Raw genomic sequence first — 17,557 nt, forward strand, 5'->3', positions numbered from 1 at the left:
GCACGTGTGAATGGCTACAGGTTGAAGAAGTATATTGCAAGGTTGATGACTGTGATTGAGGATGAGCCTTCTTTTGAAGAATTTTCTGATCATGTTTCTAATGATGAAGATGAAGTGAAGACTCCCTCATGTGGTTTACAGGATCTCTTTTGTGCTGCTGATCATGAATGATCTAGCAGGCTGGGGTGCGGCAAACTATGTTGGGCGCATTTTTGACACCCCTTTTTTTGTAAATTTGTACATATGGACATGACGCCCGATGTCAAAATGGCATGTGGGCTTTCTTTTTGTGGGTTTTTTAGCTTGCTTTAGCAAGCACATGTACATGCACTGCAAGTCGCTAGTCTAGTGACAGCTGTCGGGCTACTGTAAGTGCCCGTGGGTGAGTTTTTTGCAGTGAGCCTTGTATATAACTTAAACTCATGTAAAAACTTAAAAACAGTTCAGCCAAACATAATAAATTTTCAGGTTTTATCTTGTTGTGCCTCCTTGGTGCTTTTGGATGCAGTTTTTTTGCCCCGACTAGCCTTCTCTACGTGTAGTCGTGCTCGGACAGCTTTCTGTTCGCGTCAATTTTGCTCATGGCGGCGTATGGAATCAATTTTGGTCATCTTAATATTTCTCGCCAGTCATTTTTCAATCTTTTTTCCAAGCTTTAAAGTGTCCCAATTGGAGTTGTGCTCTTCAGGTTATGACTAGTTCTCCGCAGGGTTATGACTATGGCAGCCTGGTGGAAAATTGCATGTAGGAAGATTGGGAGGGCTTGTTTCTATGGATTGTGAAGTTGGGGTTGAAGTTGTGGGTTTGTGGTGTTCATTTGGGTAAGGGGAAGCTCTTGTATTCATATGCATTGGTCGGCGTGTGCTGTAAATCCGTGCTTTGACAGGGTTTTGCTCCTATGCTCTATGGTCCTTTGGGTGGGCGTGTGTTTGTAAATTCCCAAGGGAGCATAGGCCTTTTGGTTGGGGGTTATGTAGATTTGTTTTGGTATAATTTTTGGTTATGAGGATGAAGCTAGAACGCTCTTGGGCTATCAAGCTATAGAGGTATCCCAGTTTTCCTGTTGCCCCACAGCGTCTAGTATGAATGATAAGAAAGAGCGTCTGTCATTTGATGAAGCATAAAATTTAGAATTTACATCGGTTGCAATGCAATCACAATATGATGTTATTATGGAGAATGGCACATAGTCTTTATGTGACTTTGCTTCTAGCAAAAACACTATTGTTGCTAAGTGGGTTTTCAAGTTGAAACCTAAGTGGGTTTTCAAGTTGAAACCTAAGCCTTATGGTAGTGTTTGCAGCTTAGTCTTCATGATGCTAGAGATTACTTTGATGTGTGTTGTTGTTTGCCTTATCTATATATACTTTACAAGACCAAATTTTTAGTTTGCAGTCTATAACTGAGTAGATTCATGCATAGCTGAGGGTTCGCGCATTGAAAGGAAGTTAAGTGGATCTTTTTCTACTTGAGTGGCACTATACATATGGGTTGTTTCAAACCAAGGGGATATCATTGACGCTAGATTTATATGCCTTTTCAAACTCAAATTGGGTTGGTTTCTATGACACATGAGTGTCACTAGTTGTTTTTATTTCATGCTCAGCAGGTTATGCATATCTTGGTCAAGCAAGAAGGAGTCTGTAGTAAATATTGTAGTTGTGACGAGGTAGCTTTCACATCTACAATTGACTGTGTTTAGCTCATATGGGTACTAATAATCAGAGTGCTTTGGTAGTTGGGAAGAATTTACGATAGTGAAATTTAAGGGGAGTCAAAATTGACTTAAATTAGAGGCATTGAAAGGTAAAGGTGTTGAATCTCTCTCTCTCTCTCTAACACGTGCACACACACACACACACACAGTATTGAAGAGAGTTTATTTTGTTGACAACAAAATATCTAAGTATGTTATCGTTAAGATGATGGTCAAATCTCGGAGGATATTCTCTCTCTTTCTCTCTCTCTCTCAATATTCAAGAGAGTTTATTTTTTTGACAACAAAATACTTAAGGATGTTATCGTTAACATGATGGTCAAATCTTGGAGGATACTCTCTCTCTCTCTCTCTCTCTCTCTCTCTCTCAATATTCAAGAGAGTTTATTTTGTTGACAACAAAATACTTAAGGATGTTATTGTTAAATGATGGTCTAATCTCCGAGGATGTTCAATGAGAAATCCCCTCAAGAATCACCACAGGGCATTCTCTGAAGAAAGTTTTATTGAACTATGGTCTAATCTCAAAGGATGTTGAGATTAAGAAATTCTATCATAAATCACTAATGCGCATCCTCCAAAGTGAAGCTCAAAACTAAACTAAGAGCAAATAAGGAAAATAAAACTTTTAAGTAGGGGCCAAAGGTGAATTTAGTCTAGAAAAAATTGTGTCCTCTAGGTTTTTCTATAAGCTTAGTAATTATCTCCAATGTGCATATAGTGTTATTCTCATAAGTTTCCTTGACAATGAAGAGGACACACTCATAAGTTTCCTTTAGCGCAAAGGCTTCCTATAGGCTCATGGTTAATTGTTTGAATCAAAATTTTCTTCCTGACAATGATCCTATTATAGCAGGAATGTTTAGCGGCCATAGTGGCACAAAAATAAGATAATTTGGAAGCGGCACAAAACAACTTATAATTGTAAGCGGGCTAAGGCTTGTAGGCTAAGCAATGCTTGGGGGGGACCAAGGAAATCTCCACAAAATGATCCGGAGGTCAAGTGAAGTGAACTTACCAAATTGACTATTGTGTAGCGCTACTTGTCCTAGCATTGACAAAACAACACAATAGACATTGTCTTATGGGAGAGAACCTGAAAGGGTGGTGGTAATGCGTGTGCTAGTCTCCACCTAACCGTGCTATCTTATAGCCTCCCCCTAGCGTACACACTGTCCGGCCGTGCCGGTGGCCTTGCCCATAGGACCAATGTCCTTACATTACCCCACCCCTTGGAGAATCGTTTTCGTCCTCGAAAACGAACGTAAGAAAATGTTTCTTAAGTGCGGAGACATTCTCCCATGTAGAACCTTCTTTAGGTCTATCTAGACATTTTACCAACACTTGTCGTCTGACATGACGTCCAAAGCTCATGAGAATCCAAAATCTTTTCGGGCTCATGAGGAATGCTTGGCGATTCGATAAGGTCAACTAACACACATGTGTCAATGACTTTATCATTGTGTCCTATCTATTTTCGTGAACGGCTAACATGAAAAACAGGATGAACTCGTGAGTTCTCTGGGAGAGCTAACTTATAGGCCACCTGACCTATACGATTGAAAATGGTAAACAATCCACAATAGCGTGGTGAAAGTTTAGCAACTTTTCCCGTCTTCAGACTTTCTAAATGCTGCGGAACTTTGAGGAAAACCTTGTCTCCTTCTTCTAAAGTAGCAAGACGACGATGCTCATTTGCGTACTTGTTATATCGATCTTGAGCTTGCTTAACATTCTTTTGATCAACTTGAAGCATGTCAAAATGGTCTTGGAGAAAATCCTTCGCTTGTTGTATCTTCTCCTTAGCCAACCCAGCCGTAACGGGTGATCTAGGTTGAAATCCATATAAAAGCATAAATGGACTAAATCTGTAGTCACATGCTTTGAACTATTATAAGAAAATTCTAATATAGGTAAGTAGTCTTCCCAATTGGTTTGCTTCTTACTAACGTACGCTCATAGCATATCCTCTAGCACTTGATTAACTCTTTCTGTTTGACCATCCGTTTCTGGATGATCAGCTGTACTTAGATTAAGTCTAGTTTCCAACTTTTGGAACACATCTCTCTAGAAGTGATTATCGAACTTTCGATCTATGTCACGAATGATACTAGCTGGAAGACCGTCGAGTTTATATATATGCTCTACAAATAGACATGCTAATTCCGGTGTCTTAACCGTAGTCTTAGTGGGAATGAATCGGCCCATCTTTGTGAGACGATCTACAATTACCCAAATGGCATCATGGCCACGATTTGTAGTAGGTAGTCCTACTACAAAATCCATAGAGATACTCTCCCACTTACCTTATGGAATCTCTAAAGGATGTAAAAGGCCACCTACCTTGAGGCGCTCTACCTTATTAACTTGGCACTGTTGGAAGTTTAGTACATACTCTTGAACATCATGATGTAAGCCCAACCAATAAAATTGCCATCGAACTAAGGCATACGTCTTACGGATACGTGGATGACCAGCACTTGGACTATCGTGACACTGAAATAAGATTTTGCGCCTAGTGTTTGAGTCCTTTGGCACACATACTCTACCTTTGTGGAGTAAGTAGCCATCATCAATGGAAAAATTCTTCCATCGCTTAAGCTCTTTCTGAGTAGGGGTGGAGCTCTATGTGTTGGAGTTTCTATGTGCGCGTGCATAAACATGTTGATCTGGCTGTTTATAGACATGTGAATGTGAGGGATCCCTTTTAAAACTGCACTCCACACTTTAGCATATGATTGATCTTGTGCACACTTGCCACGTAATGACTCCAAAAATCCACTCTGTAGTTTTGTGAAATCAAGTGAATTAATCTGAGGCATCCGACTTAGTGCATCCGCTACTACATTATATCATCCCTTGCGACATCGTAGCTTACAATCATAATCATGAAGGAGTTTTGCCCATCTAGCTTTACGGCCCTTCAAGTTTGTTTGAGTAGTAAACCATTTGATACTCTCATGGTCAAAATCTACTTCAAACTTGGACCATATAAATAGTGTCGCCACTTTCATAAAGCATGAATTATGGCATAGAGCTCTCTCTCATAAACAAAATAATTTTGTTGAGCTCTATCTCACTTTTTACTTTTAAAGGCTATAAGTCTTCCCTCCTGGAGAAATACCGCACCAATGGCTTTATCACTAGCATCAGTCTCTACCACAAACGACTTAAGTGGGTCGACGATTGCTAGGATGGAAGCAATGGCTATAGCTACCTTGAGCTGTTCGAAACTGCATTTTTGGGCTTCTTCCCAAGAAAAGGTCTTACCTTTTTCTTTAAGTTGATCCATCATAGGAACAATGATATTGGCATAGTCACGGATATACTATCGATAAAATCCAGCCATGCCTAAAAATATTTGAAGCTCCTCAACCGTGTTGGGATATGGCCATCGAAGAATGGCAGCGACTTGTTAGTGTCCATCTCGATGCCAGAATAAGAAATCACATGACCTAGGAAATGTATCTCTGTTTTAAAGAAATCGCACTTGCTTTGCTTAGCATACAGCGCGTGAGCTCGTAGCTGTTCGAACACTAATCATAAGTGTTCTATGTGTTCATCTTCAGTCTTACTGTAAATGAGAATGTCATCAAGGAAAACCACAACAAATTTTCCAAGATTGGGATGTAAGACACTATCCATGAGTGTCAAAAATGTAGCTGGAGCATTGGTTAGACCAAAAGACAGAACCAAAAATTCAAAATGCCCGAACCGTGTTGAAAAGGTAGTTTTGGAGATATCTTGCAAAAGGATACTCACATGGTGGTATCCTGTACGAAGATCTATCTTTGTATAGTATCTTGCCCCATGGAGTTGATCAAACAACTCATTTACTCTTGGCAAAGGATACTTGTTCTTGATGATTATGACGTTTAATCCACGATAATCTATGCACATGCGCATAGTACCATCTTTCTTTTTTACCAATGGAATTGGTGATCCCCAAGGCGAAGTGCTAGGTCTAATGAAACCACGGGTGAGGTAGTCAGCCAACTGACTCTCAACCTCCTTGGATTCTTTAGCACTCATATGATAAGGTGGTTTACTCACCAGTTTAGTGCCTGGCAAGACATCTATGCCATGCTGCACATCACGTGTAGGGGGTAAACCCGGTGGTAAATCACTTGAGAACACATCACTATACTCCGTGAGTAAGTGAGTTAGCTCTTACTAAAGCAAAAGGAGAAAGTAAAATTAAAATTAGCTCTTATTCACCGCACGTTGCTCTATAGAATTAAAATTGAGAGCAATTTGCTCGTTAGATTTTTTAACACTTTGTTTATCAATAGAATTCATTGCACTTTGCATACCATTACTAGAATTCACCGCACTTTGCTCTTGAGAATTCACAAGACTTGGAGACAAGCAGTAACACAAAAATACTTCATCTATTAAATTTGCTTTCTGCAAAATAGAAAGCTCGGCTGTACATATAACAGGTGCAGATGGTATATTTTTCTCACCAAGAAAAAACACATGTTTACCATTGGCTATAAAGGATAAGAAGTTGTGTTCATAACTAGTTTGCAATGTGTTTCCTAAACCATGCAGCCACTCCCATCCTAAACTACATCAGTACGGTCCACGTTCATAAATTAAAATTCAAGGGTCATCGTATGATCTTGAACAATAAGCTCAACCTCTTGAAGTACCGTGTCCCATACTTCTTTATCATTCCCAGACATCTGCTCCACCACATACTTGTGAGAGCAGGGAGTCTGTGTAAGCTTCAATGTATTGAATAGCTTATAGTTCAAGAAGTTATGAGTTGCACCATCATCCACTAAAATACGAACACGTTGTCCATTAATAGTGCCATGCATGCAAATCAAACCATGGGGGCCAAAGGTGGGTTGCCACATTGATGCAGGCACACAACACTTGTGCTTTTCTTCCATATGAAGAACCTCTACAACACAATATTTAGGAGATGAATGTAATGTGAGGCGTTGCATCGTGTGCATGGCCTTTTCTTTGCCTTGCAAAAGAGGACAATCTTTCTTGTTATGTTGGTCCAAAAGACATCTAAAACACAAATTGTGTTTCTTTGCACGCTCAAAATGAGCAGTGCTGAGAGACCCACGTGGAGTATCTCGTGAGTGCTTAGGCTTCTTAGCCTCTTGTGGGCGTGGAGAGGTAGATTGTCTCTTATTCCTCCTGGAACATGTGGGAGATCTACCTCACCATTGGCTCTTAGCCACATTTCTCTTTGCAAAAGTATTCTTAGAGTAGGGAACATTTCCTTTCCTCTCTTGGTCATCATCATATCTTTGTGCATGACTGGTGGCTTCTTCCAAAAGATACGGGGTTTTAATAGGAGTCTTCACAAAGACCATAGTCTTCATATTAAGATCCAACATCCGGCCTTTCCTTTAAGAGATAGATTTGTTTCCATAGCCGTCTTTATATCCGGGGTGTGTCTCAATCTATGAATATCACTCTATTTGTGTAAGACCATGTTGACCGCATGCAAGGGTTTAAATCAGGGTCTTGACAAAGACTAACGTCTTCACGTCAAGACCCAACATCCAAAAACTTTGGAAGAAGCCATCCGTCATGCCCAAAGATATGATGATGAACAAGAGAGGAAAGGAAATGTTCCCTACTCGAAGAATACTTTTGCTAAGAGCAATGTGGCTAAGAGCCAAAGGCGAGGTAAATCTCCCACACTTTCCAAGAGGAGTAAGAGACAATCTACCTCTCCACACCCACAAGAGGCTAAGAAGCCTAAGCAATCACGAGATACTCCATGTGGGTCTCTCAACACTGCAGATTTTGAGCATGCAAAGAAAGACAAATTGTGTTTTATATGTCTTTTGGACCAACATAACAAGAAAGATTGTCCTCGTTTGCAAGGCAAAGAAAAGGCCATGCACACAGTGCAATGCCTCACATTACATTCATCTCCTAAATATTGTGCTGTAGAGGTTCTTCATATGGAAGAAAAGCACAAGTGTTGTGTGCCTGCATCAATGTGGCAGCCCACCTTTGGCCCCCATGGTTTGATTTGCATGCATGGCACTATTAACGAACAACGTGTTCGTATTTCAGTAAATGATGGTAAAACTCATAACTTCTTGAACTATAAGCTAGTCAAGAAATTGAAGCTTACACAGACTCCCTACTCTCACAAGTATGTGGTGGAGCAGATGTCTGGGAATGATAAAGAAGTATGGGACACGGTAGTTCAAGGGGTTGAGCTTATTGTTCAAAATCATACGATGACCCTTGACTTCCAAGTTATGAACATGGATCATGCTAATGTAGTTTTAGGACGGGAGTGGCTGCATGGTTTAGGAAACACATTGCACACTAGTTATGAACACAACTCCTTATCCTTTATGGCCAATGGTAAACATGAGCTTTTTCTTGGTGAGAAAAATATACCATCTGCAACTCTTATATGTACAACCGAGCTTTCTATTTTGTAGAAAACAAATTTAATAGATGAAGTATTTTTGTGTTACTGCTTGTCTCCAAGTCTTGTGAATTCTCAAGAGCAAAGTGCGGTGAATTCTAGTAATGGTATGCAAAGTGCAATGAATTCTAATGATAAACAAAGTGTTAACAAATCTAACGAGCAAAGTGCTCTCAATTTTAATTCTATAGAGCAACATGCAACTATTGTAAAACAAACATTACAGGAATTACAAGATTCTCCATCCCAGCATAACTCTAGTTTACTTTCTCCTTTTTTGGCAAAATCTGACTCACTTACTCACGGAGTATACTGGTTTGTTCTCAAGTGATTTACCACCGGGTTTACCCCCTACACGTGATGTGCAACATGACATAGATGTCTTGCCAGGCACTAAACCGGTGAGTAAACCACCTTATCATATGAGTGCTAAAGAAGCCAAGGAGGTTGAGAGTCAGTTGGCTGACTACCTCGCTCATGGTTTCATTAGACCTAGCACTTCGCCTTGGGCATCACCAATTCTATTGGTAAAAATGAAAGATGGTACTATTCGCATGTGCGTAGATTATCACGAATTAAATGCGATAACCATCAAGAACAAGTATTTTCTCGAGTGGATAAGTTGTTTGATCAACTCCATGGGGCAAGACTATACAAAGATAGATCTTCGTTCAGTCTACTGCAAGATATCTCCAAAACTGCCTTTAGAACACGATTCGGGCATTTTGAATTTTTGGTTATGCCTTTTGGTTTAACCAATGCTCCAGCTACATTTATGACACTCATGGATAGTGTCTTACATCCCTATCTTGGAAAATTTGTTGTGGTTTTCCATGATGACATTCTCATTTACAGTAAGACTGAAGATGAACACATAGAACACTTACGATTAGTTTTTGAACAACTACGAGCTCACGTGCTATATGCTAAGCAAAGCAAGTGCGATTTCTTTAAAACGGAGATACATTACCTCGATCATGTGATCTCTTATTTTGGCATCAAGATGGACACTGACAAGGTCGTTGCCATTCTTCGATGGCCACATCCCAACACGGTTGAGGAGCTTCAAATATTTTTAGGCATGGCTGGATTTTATCGACAGTATATCCGTGACTATGCCAAAATCATTGTTCCTATGACGAATCAACTTAAAGCAAAAGGTAAGACCTTTTCTTGGGAAGAAGCCCAAAAACGCAGTTTCGAACAGCTCAAGGTAGTTATAGTCACTACTCCCATCCTAGCAATCATCAGCCCACTTAAGCCGTTTGCTAGTGGTAAAGCCATTTGTGCGATACTTCTCCAGGAGGGAAGACCTATAGCCTTTAAAAGTAAAAAGTGAGATAGAGCTCAACAAAATTATTCTGTTTATGAGAGAGGGCTCTATGCCATAATTCACGCTTTACGAAAGTGGCGACACTATTTATATGGTGCCGAGTTTGAAGTAGTTTTTGACTATGAGAGTATCAAATGGTTTACTACTCAAACGGACTTGAAGGGCCGTAAAGCTAGATGGGCCGAAATCCTTCAAGACTATGTTGTAAGCTACGATATCGCAAGGGACGATATAATGTAGTAGTGGATGCCCTAAGTCGGATGCCTCAGATTAATTCACTTGCTTTCACGGAAATAAAGAGTGGAGTTTTAGAGTCATTACGTGGCAAGTGTGCACAAGATCAATCATATGCTAAAGTGTGGAGTGCAGTTTTAAAAAGGGATCCCTCATACTGACATGCCTTTGAACATCCAGATCAACATGTCTCTGCACGTGCAGATAAAAACTCCAACACACAGAGCTCCACCCCTACTCAAGAAGAGCTTAAGCGATGGAATAATTTTTCCATTGATGATGGCTACGTACTCCACAAAGGTAGAGTATGTGTGTTGAAGGACTCAGACACTAGGCGCCAAATCTTATTTGAGTGTCACGATAGTCCAAGTGCTAGTCATCCAGGTATTCGTAAGACGTATGCCTTAGTTCGACGGTAATTTTATTGGTCGGACTTACATCATGATATTCAAGAGCACGTACTAAACTGCCAACAATGCCAATTTAATAAGGTAGAGCACGTCCAAGTGCTAGTCATCTAGGTATTCGTAAGACGTATGCCTTAGTTCGACGGTAATTTTATTGGTCGGGCTTACATCATGATATTCAAGAGCACGTACTAAACTGCCAACAATGCCCAGTTAATAAGGTAGAGTGCCTCAAGGTAGGTGGCCTTTTACATCCTTTAGAGATTCCACAAGGTAAGTGGGAGAGTATCTCTATGGATTTTGTACTAGGACTACCTACTACAAATTGTGGCCATTTGGGTAATCGTAGATCGTCTCACAAAGATGGGTCAATTCATTCCCACTAAGACTACGGTTAAGACACCGGAATTAGCATGGCTATTTGTAGAGCATATATATAAACTCTACGATCTTCCAGCTAGTATCATTAGTGACAGAGATCAAAAGTTCGATAATCACTTCTGGAGAGCTGTGTTCCAAAAGTTGAAAGCTAATCTTAATCTAAGTACAGTTGATCATCCAAAAACAGATGGTCAAACAGATAATCCTCTAGCGTACACACTGTCCAGCCATGCCGGTGGCCTTGCCCATAGGACCCATGTCCTTACAGAACCCAAAGGCTATATAGATTGTCTTTAGCTACACAAAGCATGGTAGCTTTTTTGTAGAATATCGATTGCGTTTACAAGAACATAAATAGTCATTGACCTTCAAACTCAAGTTCACAGTCTATCTTGACTTTCAACCTGATTCAAAAAAATTGTATCTACATTAAGGCCCATCATAGGTAATGTGTCTAATATCTACAAAATCTTTCTCCATAACTTAACATCTGAGTGTGGAAAAGTTGCATTGTAGCTACCCGTGAATGGGCACAATGAGAGACACTATCTTGGTTAGAGTTCTTATAAGACGGTAGAGTGCAGCAAGACATCAAATGAGTCTGATAAGAAGAACATGAATGATTATTGTGAGAACTTTAATGATTTCATGACTTGGTTCATGATGTTTATATCTTCTAGTATCTTAATCATCATAAAATCCATGGGTTTTACTCACCCCTCTTCTTTGTAATAAGTGTTTCCTAATTGATTCCACCAATCAAGATTTTGGCTCAAAGAATGAACAACACATGCACGATCCAGTAAGAAATGCTCTTATTGAAGAAAAGGAAAACTAAAAGTCCTATTTAGTATCATGGGTCACTCATATTGTAAAGTAGTGGTCACCGATCATATTTGGTCACTCATATTGTAAAGTAGTGGTCACCCATCATGGTAGTCATATGAAGGCAGTAGCATCCTTTAAACTAGAAAAGCCACAAATAAAACAAGATTTAGTTGTGCTAAGGGGCCTTCTCAAAGTACTAACCAATGAAAATTATCTCCCTTCTTTTTGTTGATCGTGCATGCTCACTTTTAATATATTTAGTAAGCACATCTTTTTTACTTTATCCTTCAATAATTTTTGTATGAAACCATCCAACTTTAATTTTTCATACTTCATGCCACTAAAACATTTTATCATAAGGGGTCTCTACTCTTAGAACGAACTTCCACCACTCATGGACACCAACAAAAATAATAATTGTATTTTTAGCCAAGAAAAGGCATCTCTTTGGCAAGCCAATAAATCGTAATTTTAGCTACGAGAAACAAAAGGCATCTCTATAGCCTTTGAGCAAAAAAAAAAAGTTACCATCATTCAAATAACAATTTTTTTTAAAGGCTTGCACTAATGAAGTAGATTTCACTAAAGAACTACATTGAGAGAGAAAATTAGATAAAGGACCTTAGAACTCAGAAACAAAAAGAGAAGAGAAAAATAAGAAAAACAGAGAACAGGTTCAATGACATGAGAGAATTTGTCAGAGAAAGTTGACGGAACCCTTCAGAAGTACAATATTTGATGTCACTATGTTGAAGTCACAATAGTTGACTCTTGTTCTTGCTACAAGTTAATGATTTTTGTATTTTTGATAAAAGAGTGGATACACACATAAAGAGACAAAGAGAGAGAGAAGCCCAAAAGAAGTTACTAAAGGCAGCCCCTTGTTTGGAAGAAGGGAGCCTTGCATATGCATATGCAAGGTAACAATCAAAATTGGAAAAGTTCAAGAACAAAGTTGCTACATCCTCCTGTGTATGTTGTGTTATTCTCCTTGCAGACACAAACATAATACTATATGTCACCAATTAATTTTTATACTTGCATCAGTACATTTATCGAATATTAGTCACATTTGTGCATGCTCTACACTACAAGTGAGCGGAGATACCACACACATGATCATTGTTGGGACGAGTGTGCCGAGGAAGGCGGTGTTATGCCCTATTAAAATAATAATGAAAAGATGTGCCCTCCTTTTAGTTAGTGGGGGGAACTCGTAGTGTTAAGAGTTGGGTTTGGCCTTCAAGTGTAGGAAGAGAGTTTATGGAAAGAGATCTTCTATAAGAGTTAATTACGTTTGATATCAAATATTTTGATTTTGTAACATAGTCGCGTTTGTGAATGCATTTTCCTTATCTAGAACAAAAAATCCAAGCAAGATTAGATTTGAGAACCAATAAATAAAACGGTGTCTATGAGTTTGAAACAATTATATTCATACTTAATGCAAAATACTAGATAAACACAAGCTTACCGATTGCCAAAGATGGAGGAAAAAAAGATTGAAAAGTTGAAGAACAAATATTGGCATGATACAAAGAAGAAGAACCACATCTCTGAGATTGGTGGTGATTTCTTCATTTGGGTAGCATTGCAAAGAAAAAAGTTTTTTTCCAAGGGCCCCTAAATAACGGATGAGTGCACAAAAGAGACCATCCAATGTCAAGAACATTCTTTGTCATTACCATCTTGGACATATGTTGCAATGGGTGAGTTTCAGGAGATGGCATTTTGGAGAGAAAGATCATCAAAACAGATCTTGTGGTTTTGTAAGTAAAGATCGTGTTGCATGCAAGTGGACAAAATCAATACCAAGCATGTGGTGCATTTTTAGTAGCCTTTGTCTCAAAAACAGTGATTTAAAGTGGTTTCATGCCAAGGCTACACAATATAGTGCTTTAAAATCCTGTTGTGTAGGTGTAAGCTAGAGAGTTAGGCTCATGAGAGAAATTCAACACACTCACACACACACACACAGAGCAACCTTTTGAAGCCTTCTTTTTACATTCAAATGAGCCTTGTCCATGCCCTCTCATGGCAATAAAGCCATCAACATAAGTTTGGGTTTCTCCAACCACACTATATCAATGTGAAATATCAAGAAGAACATGCCAAAATTGCTAACCGGATGGATGTAGCTGAACAGACTAGTTCATGGAGGCTATAAGAGGTTATCAATCTCTCAAAAAACTCAGTCACATCTCACTCCTAATTAAGTTTTCATCCCACATGTTTGTCAAACATCAAAAGCTAATCTTCTAATCGCAAGCCCAATGGTTGTTTCACTCAATGACAAAGCACAAAATGGAACCAAACTTACTTGGTAGATAGGCAAGACGTAATAAACAATCCTATGGTCTCAAAGCTCCAAACCAATGCATGAATAAAAATGCTTCTTACCAGTAGCCTATTTTTAGCAAGTTGTTTTACACTTGATAGCTTCATCTATTGGAGCTCTATCCTCACATATGCTTGGAAAAATCAAAACGTATCCATAAAAAATGTACAATGAGCTTAAACAACAAGAGGATTGGCCATGCCAAAAAAAACAGAAACTTCATGAGAAAATTACAATGAATAGAAAAGCTTGCACCTGTGATCACATGCAAGCCAAGGGATTGTGATAGAACTTTGTACAAGGAGATACAAGCATGAGAAGCAAGAAGGTAGAGACTCTCTGAACAACTACCCGCTTGATTTCATAATTCAAAAGCTTGTTTAAACTTTGCAAAAACTCAATTTTATACCTTAGCCAAAGGTCAACATGGATTTTTAGTCAAAATCGATTGTCAAATTTGGCAATTTAAGTGCCAAAAGTGATTCAGATACAAATTGGAAGCTCACACCCCCACTCTACTCCTACATTTTTTGCATAGATTTAACAAAAACCAATAAACTACACATGTGGTTGCAACAAAACTATGGACTGCACTCTTTTTTCATGTGAAGTAAAATTTACATCTCAACCACTCAGGCTTTAATTGCTTGTGTTAGCTGCCACTAACATTCCTCCCCTCTAAACTCATGTCATCCCTCGTAGGACTACGAGGCTATTGGGCTGCTTGTCTTTGCTTGAGATATTGGAGGCCTATATTTCAATTTGTTGCCCTTTGCATCTCTTTCACATTAAGTAGAATCTCAGATAAGGAATATTTTAGCTCGATCACTGAATAGCCCACAAATCTTGCTTACAGATTTTCTAGTAATGGTCCAAAGATTTTGGATTTGAGCTTGAGAAGCAAGTGTAGAATGCCTCTTTAAAGGGTCTCCATGTAGTAAGATGGTACAAATGATAGATTAACATAAAAACCCAAACATCACTTCAAAGGCAGCCCCTTGTTTGGAAGAAGGGAGCCTTGCATATGCAAGGTAACAATCAAAATTGGAAAAGTTCGTGAACAAAATTGTGTTATTCTCCTTGCACACACAAACATAATACTATATGTCACCAATTAATTTTTATACTTGCGTCAGTACATTTATCAAATATTAGTCACATCTTTGCATGCTCTACACTACAAGTGAGCGGACATACCACACACATGATCATTGGTGGAGGAGTGTCGAGGAAGGTGGTGTTATGCCCTAGTAAAATAATAATGAAAAGATGTGCGCTCCTTTTCATTAGTGGGGGGAACTCCTAGTGTTAAGAGTTGGGTTTGGCCTTCAAGTGTAGGAAGAGAGTTTATGAAAAGAGATCTTCGATAAGAGTTAATTACGTTTGATATCAAATATTTTGATTTTGTAACATAGTCGCGTTTGTGAATGCATTTTCCTTATCTAGAACAAAAAATCCAAGCAAGGTTAGATTTGAGAACCAATAAAACGGTGTCTATGAGTTTGAAACAACTATCTTCATACTTAATGCAAAATACTAGATAAACACAAGCTGCTTACCGATTGCCAAAGATGGAGAAAAAAACGATTGAAAAGTTGAAGAACAAATGTTGGCATGATACAAAGAAGAACCACATCTCTGAGATTGGTGGTGATTTGTTCATTTGGGTAGCATTGCAAAGAATAAAGATTTTTTCCAAGGACCCCTAAATAATGGATGAGTGTACAAAGAGACCATCCAATGTCAAGAACATTCTTTGTCATTCCCATCTTGGACATATGTTGCAATGGGTGAGTTTCAGGAGATGGCATTCTGGAGAGAAAGATCATCAAAACATATTTTGTGGTTCTGTAAGTAAAGATCATGTTACATGCAAGTGGACAAAATCAATACCAAGCATGAGGTGCATTTTTAGTAGCCTTTGTCTCAAAAAGAGTAATTTAAAGTGGTTTCATGCCAAGGCTGCACAATATAGTGCTTTAAAATCCTATTGAGTAAGGTGTAAGCTAGAGAGCTAGGCTCATGAGAGAAATTCAACAAACAAACACACACACACACACACACACACACACACACACACACACACACACACACACACACACACACACACACACACACACACACACACACACACACACACACACACACAGAGCAACCTTTTGAAGCCTTCTTTTTACATTCAAATGAGCCTTGTCCATGCCCTCTCATGGCAATAAATCCATCAACATAAGGCTGGGTTTCTCCAACCACACTATATCAATGTAGAATATCAAGAAGAACATGCCAAAATTGCTAACCTGATGGATGTAGCTGAACTGACTAGTTCATGGAGGCTATAAGAGGTTATCAATCTCTCAAAAAACTCAGTCATAGCTCACTCCTAATAAGTTTTCATCCCACATGTTTGTCAGACATCAAAAGCTAATCTTCTAATCGCAAGCCCAATGGTTGTTTCACTCAATGACAAAGCACAAAATGGAACCAAACTTACTTGGTAGATAGGCAAGACCTAATAAACAATCCTATGGTCTCAAAGCTCCAAACCAATGCATGAATAAAAATGCTTCTTACTAGTAGCCTATTTTTTTAGCAAGTTGTGTGACACTTGATAGCTTCATTTATTGGAGCTCTATCCTCACATATGCTTGGAAAAATCAAAACGTATCCATAAAAAATGTACAATGAGCTTAAACAACAAGAGGATTGGCCATGCCAAAAAAACAGAACCTTCATGAGAAATTACAATGAATAGAAAAGCTTGCACCTGTGATCACATGCAAGCCAAGGGATTGTGATATAACTTTGTACAAGGAGATACAAGCATGAGAAGCAAGAAGGTAGAGACTCTGTGAACAACTACCCGCTTGATTTCATAATTCAAAATCTTGTTTGAATTTTTGCAAAAACTCAATTTTATACCTTAGCCAAAGGTCAACATGGATTTTTAGTCAAAATCAATTGTCAAATTTGGCAATTTAAGTGCCAAAAGTGAACCCCCCACTCTACTCCTACATTTTTTGCATAGATTTAACAAAAACCAATAAACTACACATGTGGTTGCAACAAAACTATGGAGTGCACTCTTTTTGCATGTGAAGTAAAATTTACATCTCAACCACTCAGGCTTTAATGGCTTGTGTTAGCTGCCAATAACATTCCTCCCCTCCTAACTCATGTCATCCTTCGCATGACTACGAGGCTGTTGGGCTGCTTGTCTTTGCTTGAGCTATTGGAGGCTTATATTTCAATATGTTGCCCTCTGCATCTCTTTCACATTAAGTAGCATCTCAGATAAGGAATATTTTAGCTCGATCACCGAGTAGCCCACATATCTTGCTTGCAGATTTGCTAGTAATGGTCCAAAGATTTGGATTTGAGCTTGAGAAGCAAGTGTAGAATGCCTCTTCAAAGGGTCTCCATGTAGTAAGATGGTAAGAATGATAAATTAACATAAAAACCCAAACATCACTTCTTGAGAGGATGCTCTCATAGCTTATTACATAGACCATGAGCACCCTTTAAGAAACCATGAAGCATTCATGTGCTCTGCATTGTTAAAGTTTTCAATTGTGAGGTGCAATGCGGAGTATGTGCGTGCAAGTGCAGTGCAACAGGACACGAGGTGTGGTGGAGCTCTTTTGTATAATTGTTCCACAACCCCTTATTCTTTTATGTTATGTAAATGAATAAGGTTAGTAAAATGGGCAGCACCCGGCCAGTATGGCCTACACCCTTACAATCTCCCACTTGAAGGCCATAGTGGCCCAAGTGGCCTATGTTAGTACAAATCTGTACAAATGTGAAGCATCATGAGGATTCACTCTACACTCATCATCTCAATGCAATGTGCGAATTGCTATGTGACTAAGCTCTTCGTAAGAGCATCTGCAGGGTTGCT

Source organism: Adiantum capillus-veneris, chromosome 17 (assembly GCF_014529385.1).
Source record: "Adiantum capillus-veneris isolate H3 chromosome 17, ASM1452938v2, whole genome shotgun sequence".
NCBI lineage: Eukaryota > Viridiplantae > Streptophyta > Polypodiopsida > Polypodiales > Pteridaceae > Adiantum > Adiantum capillus-veneris.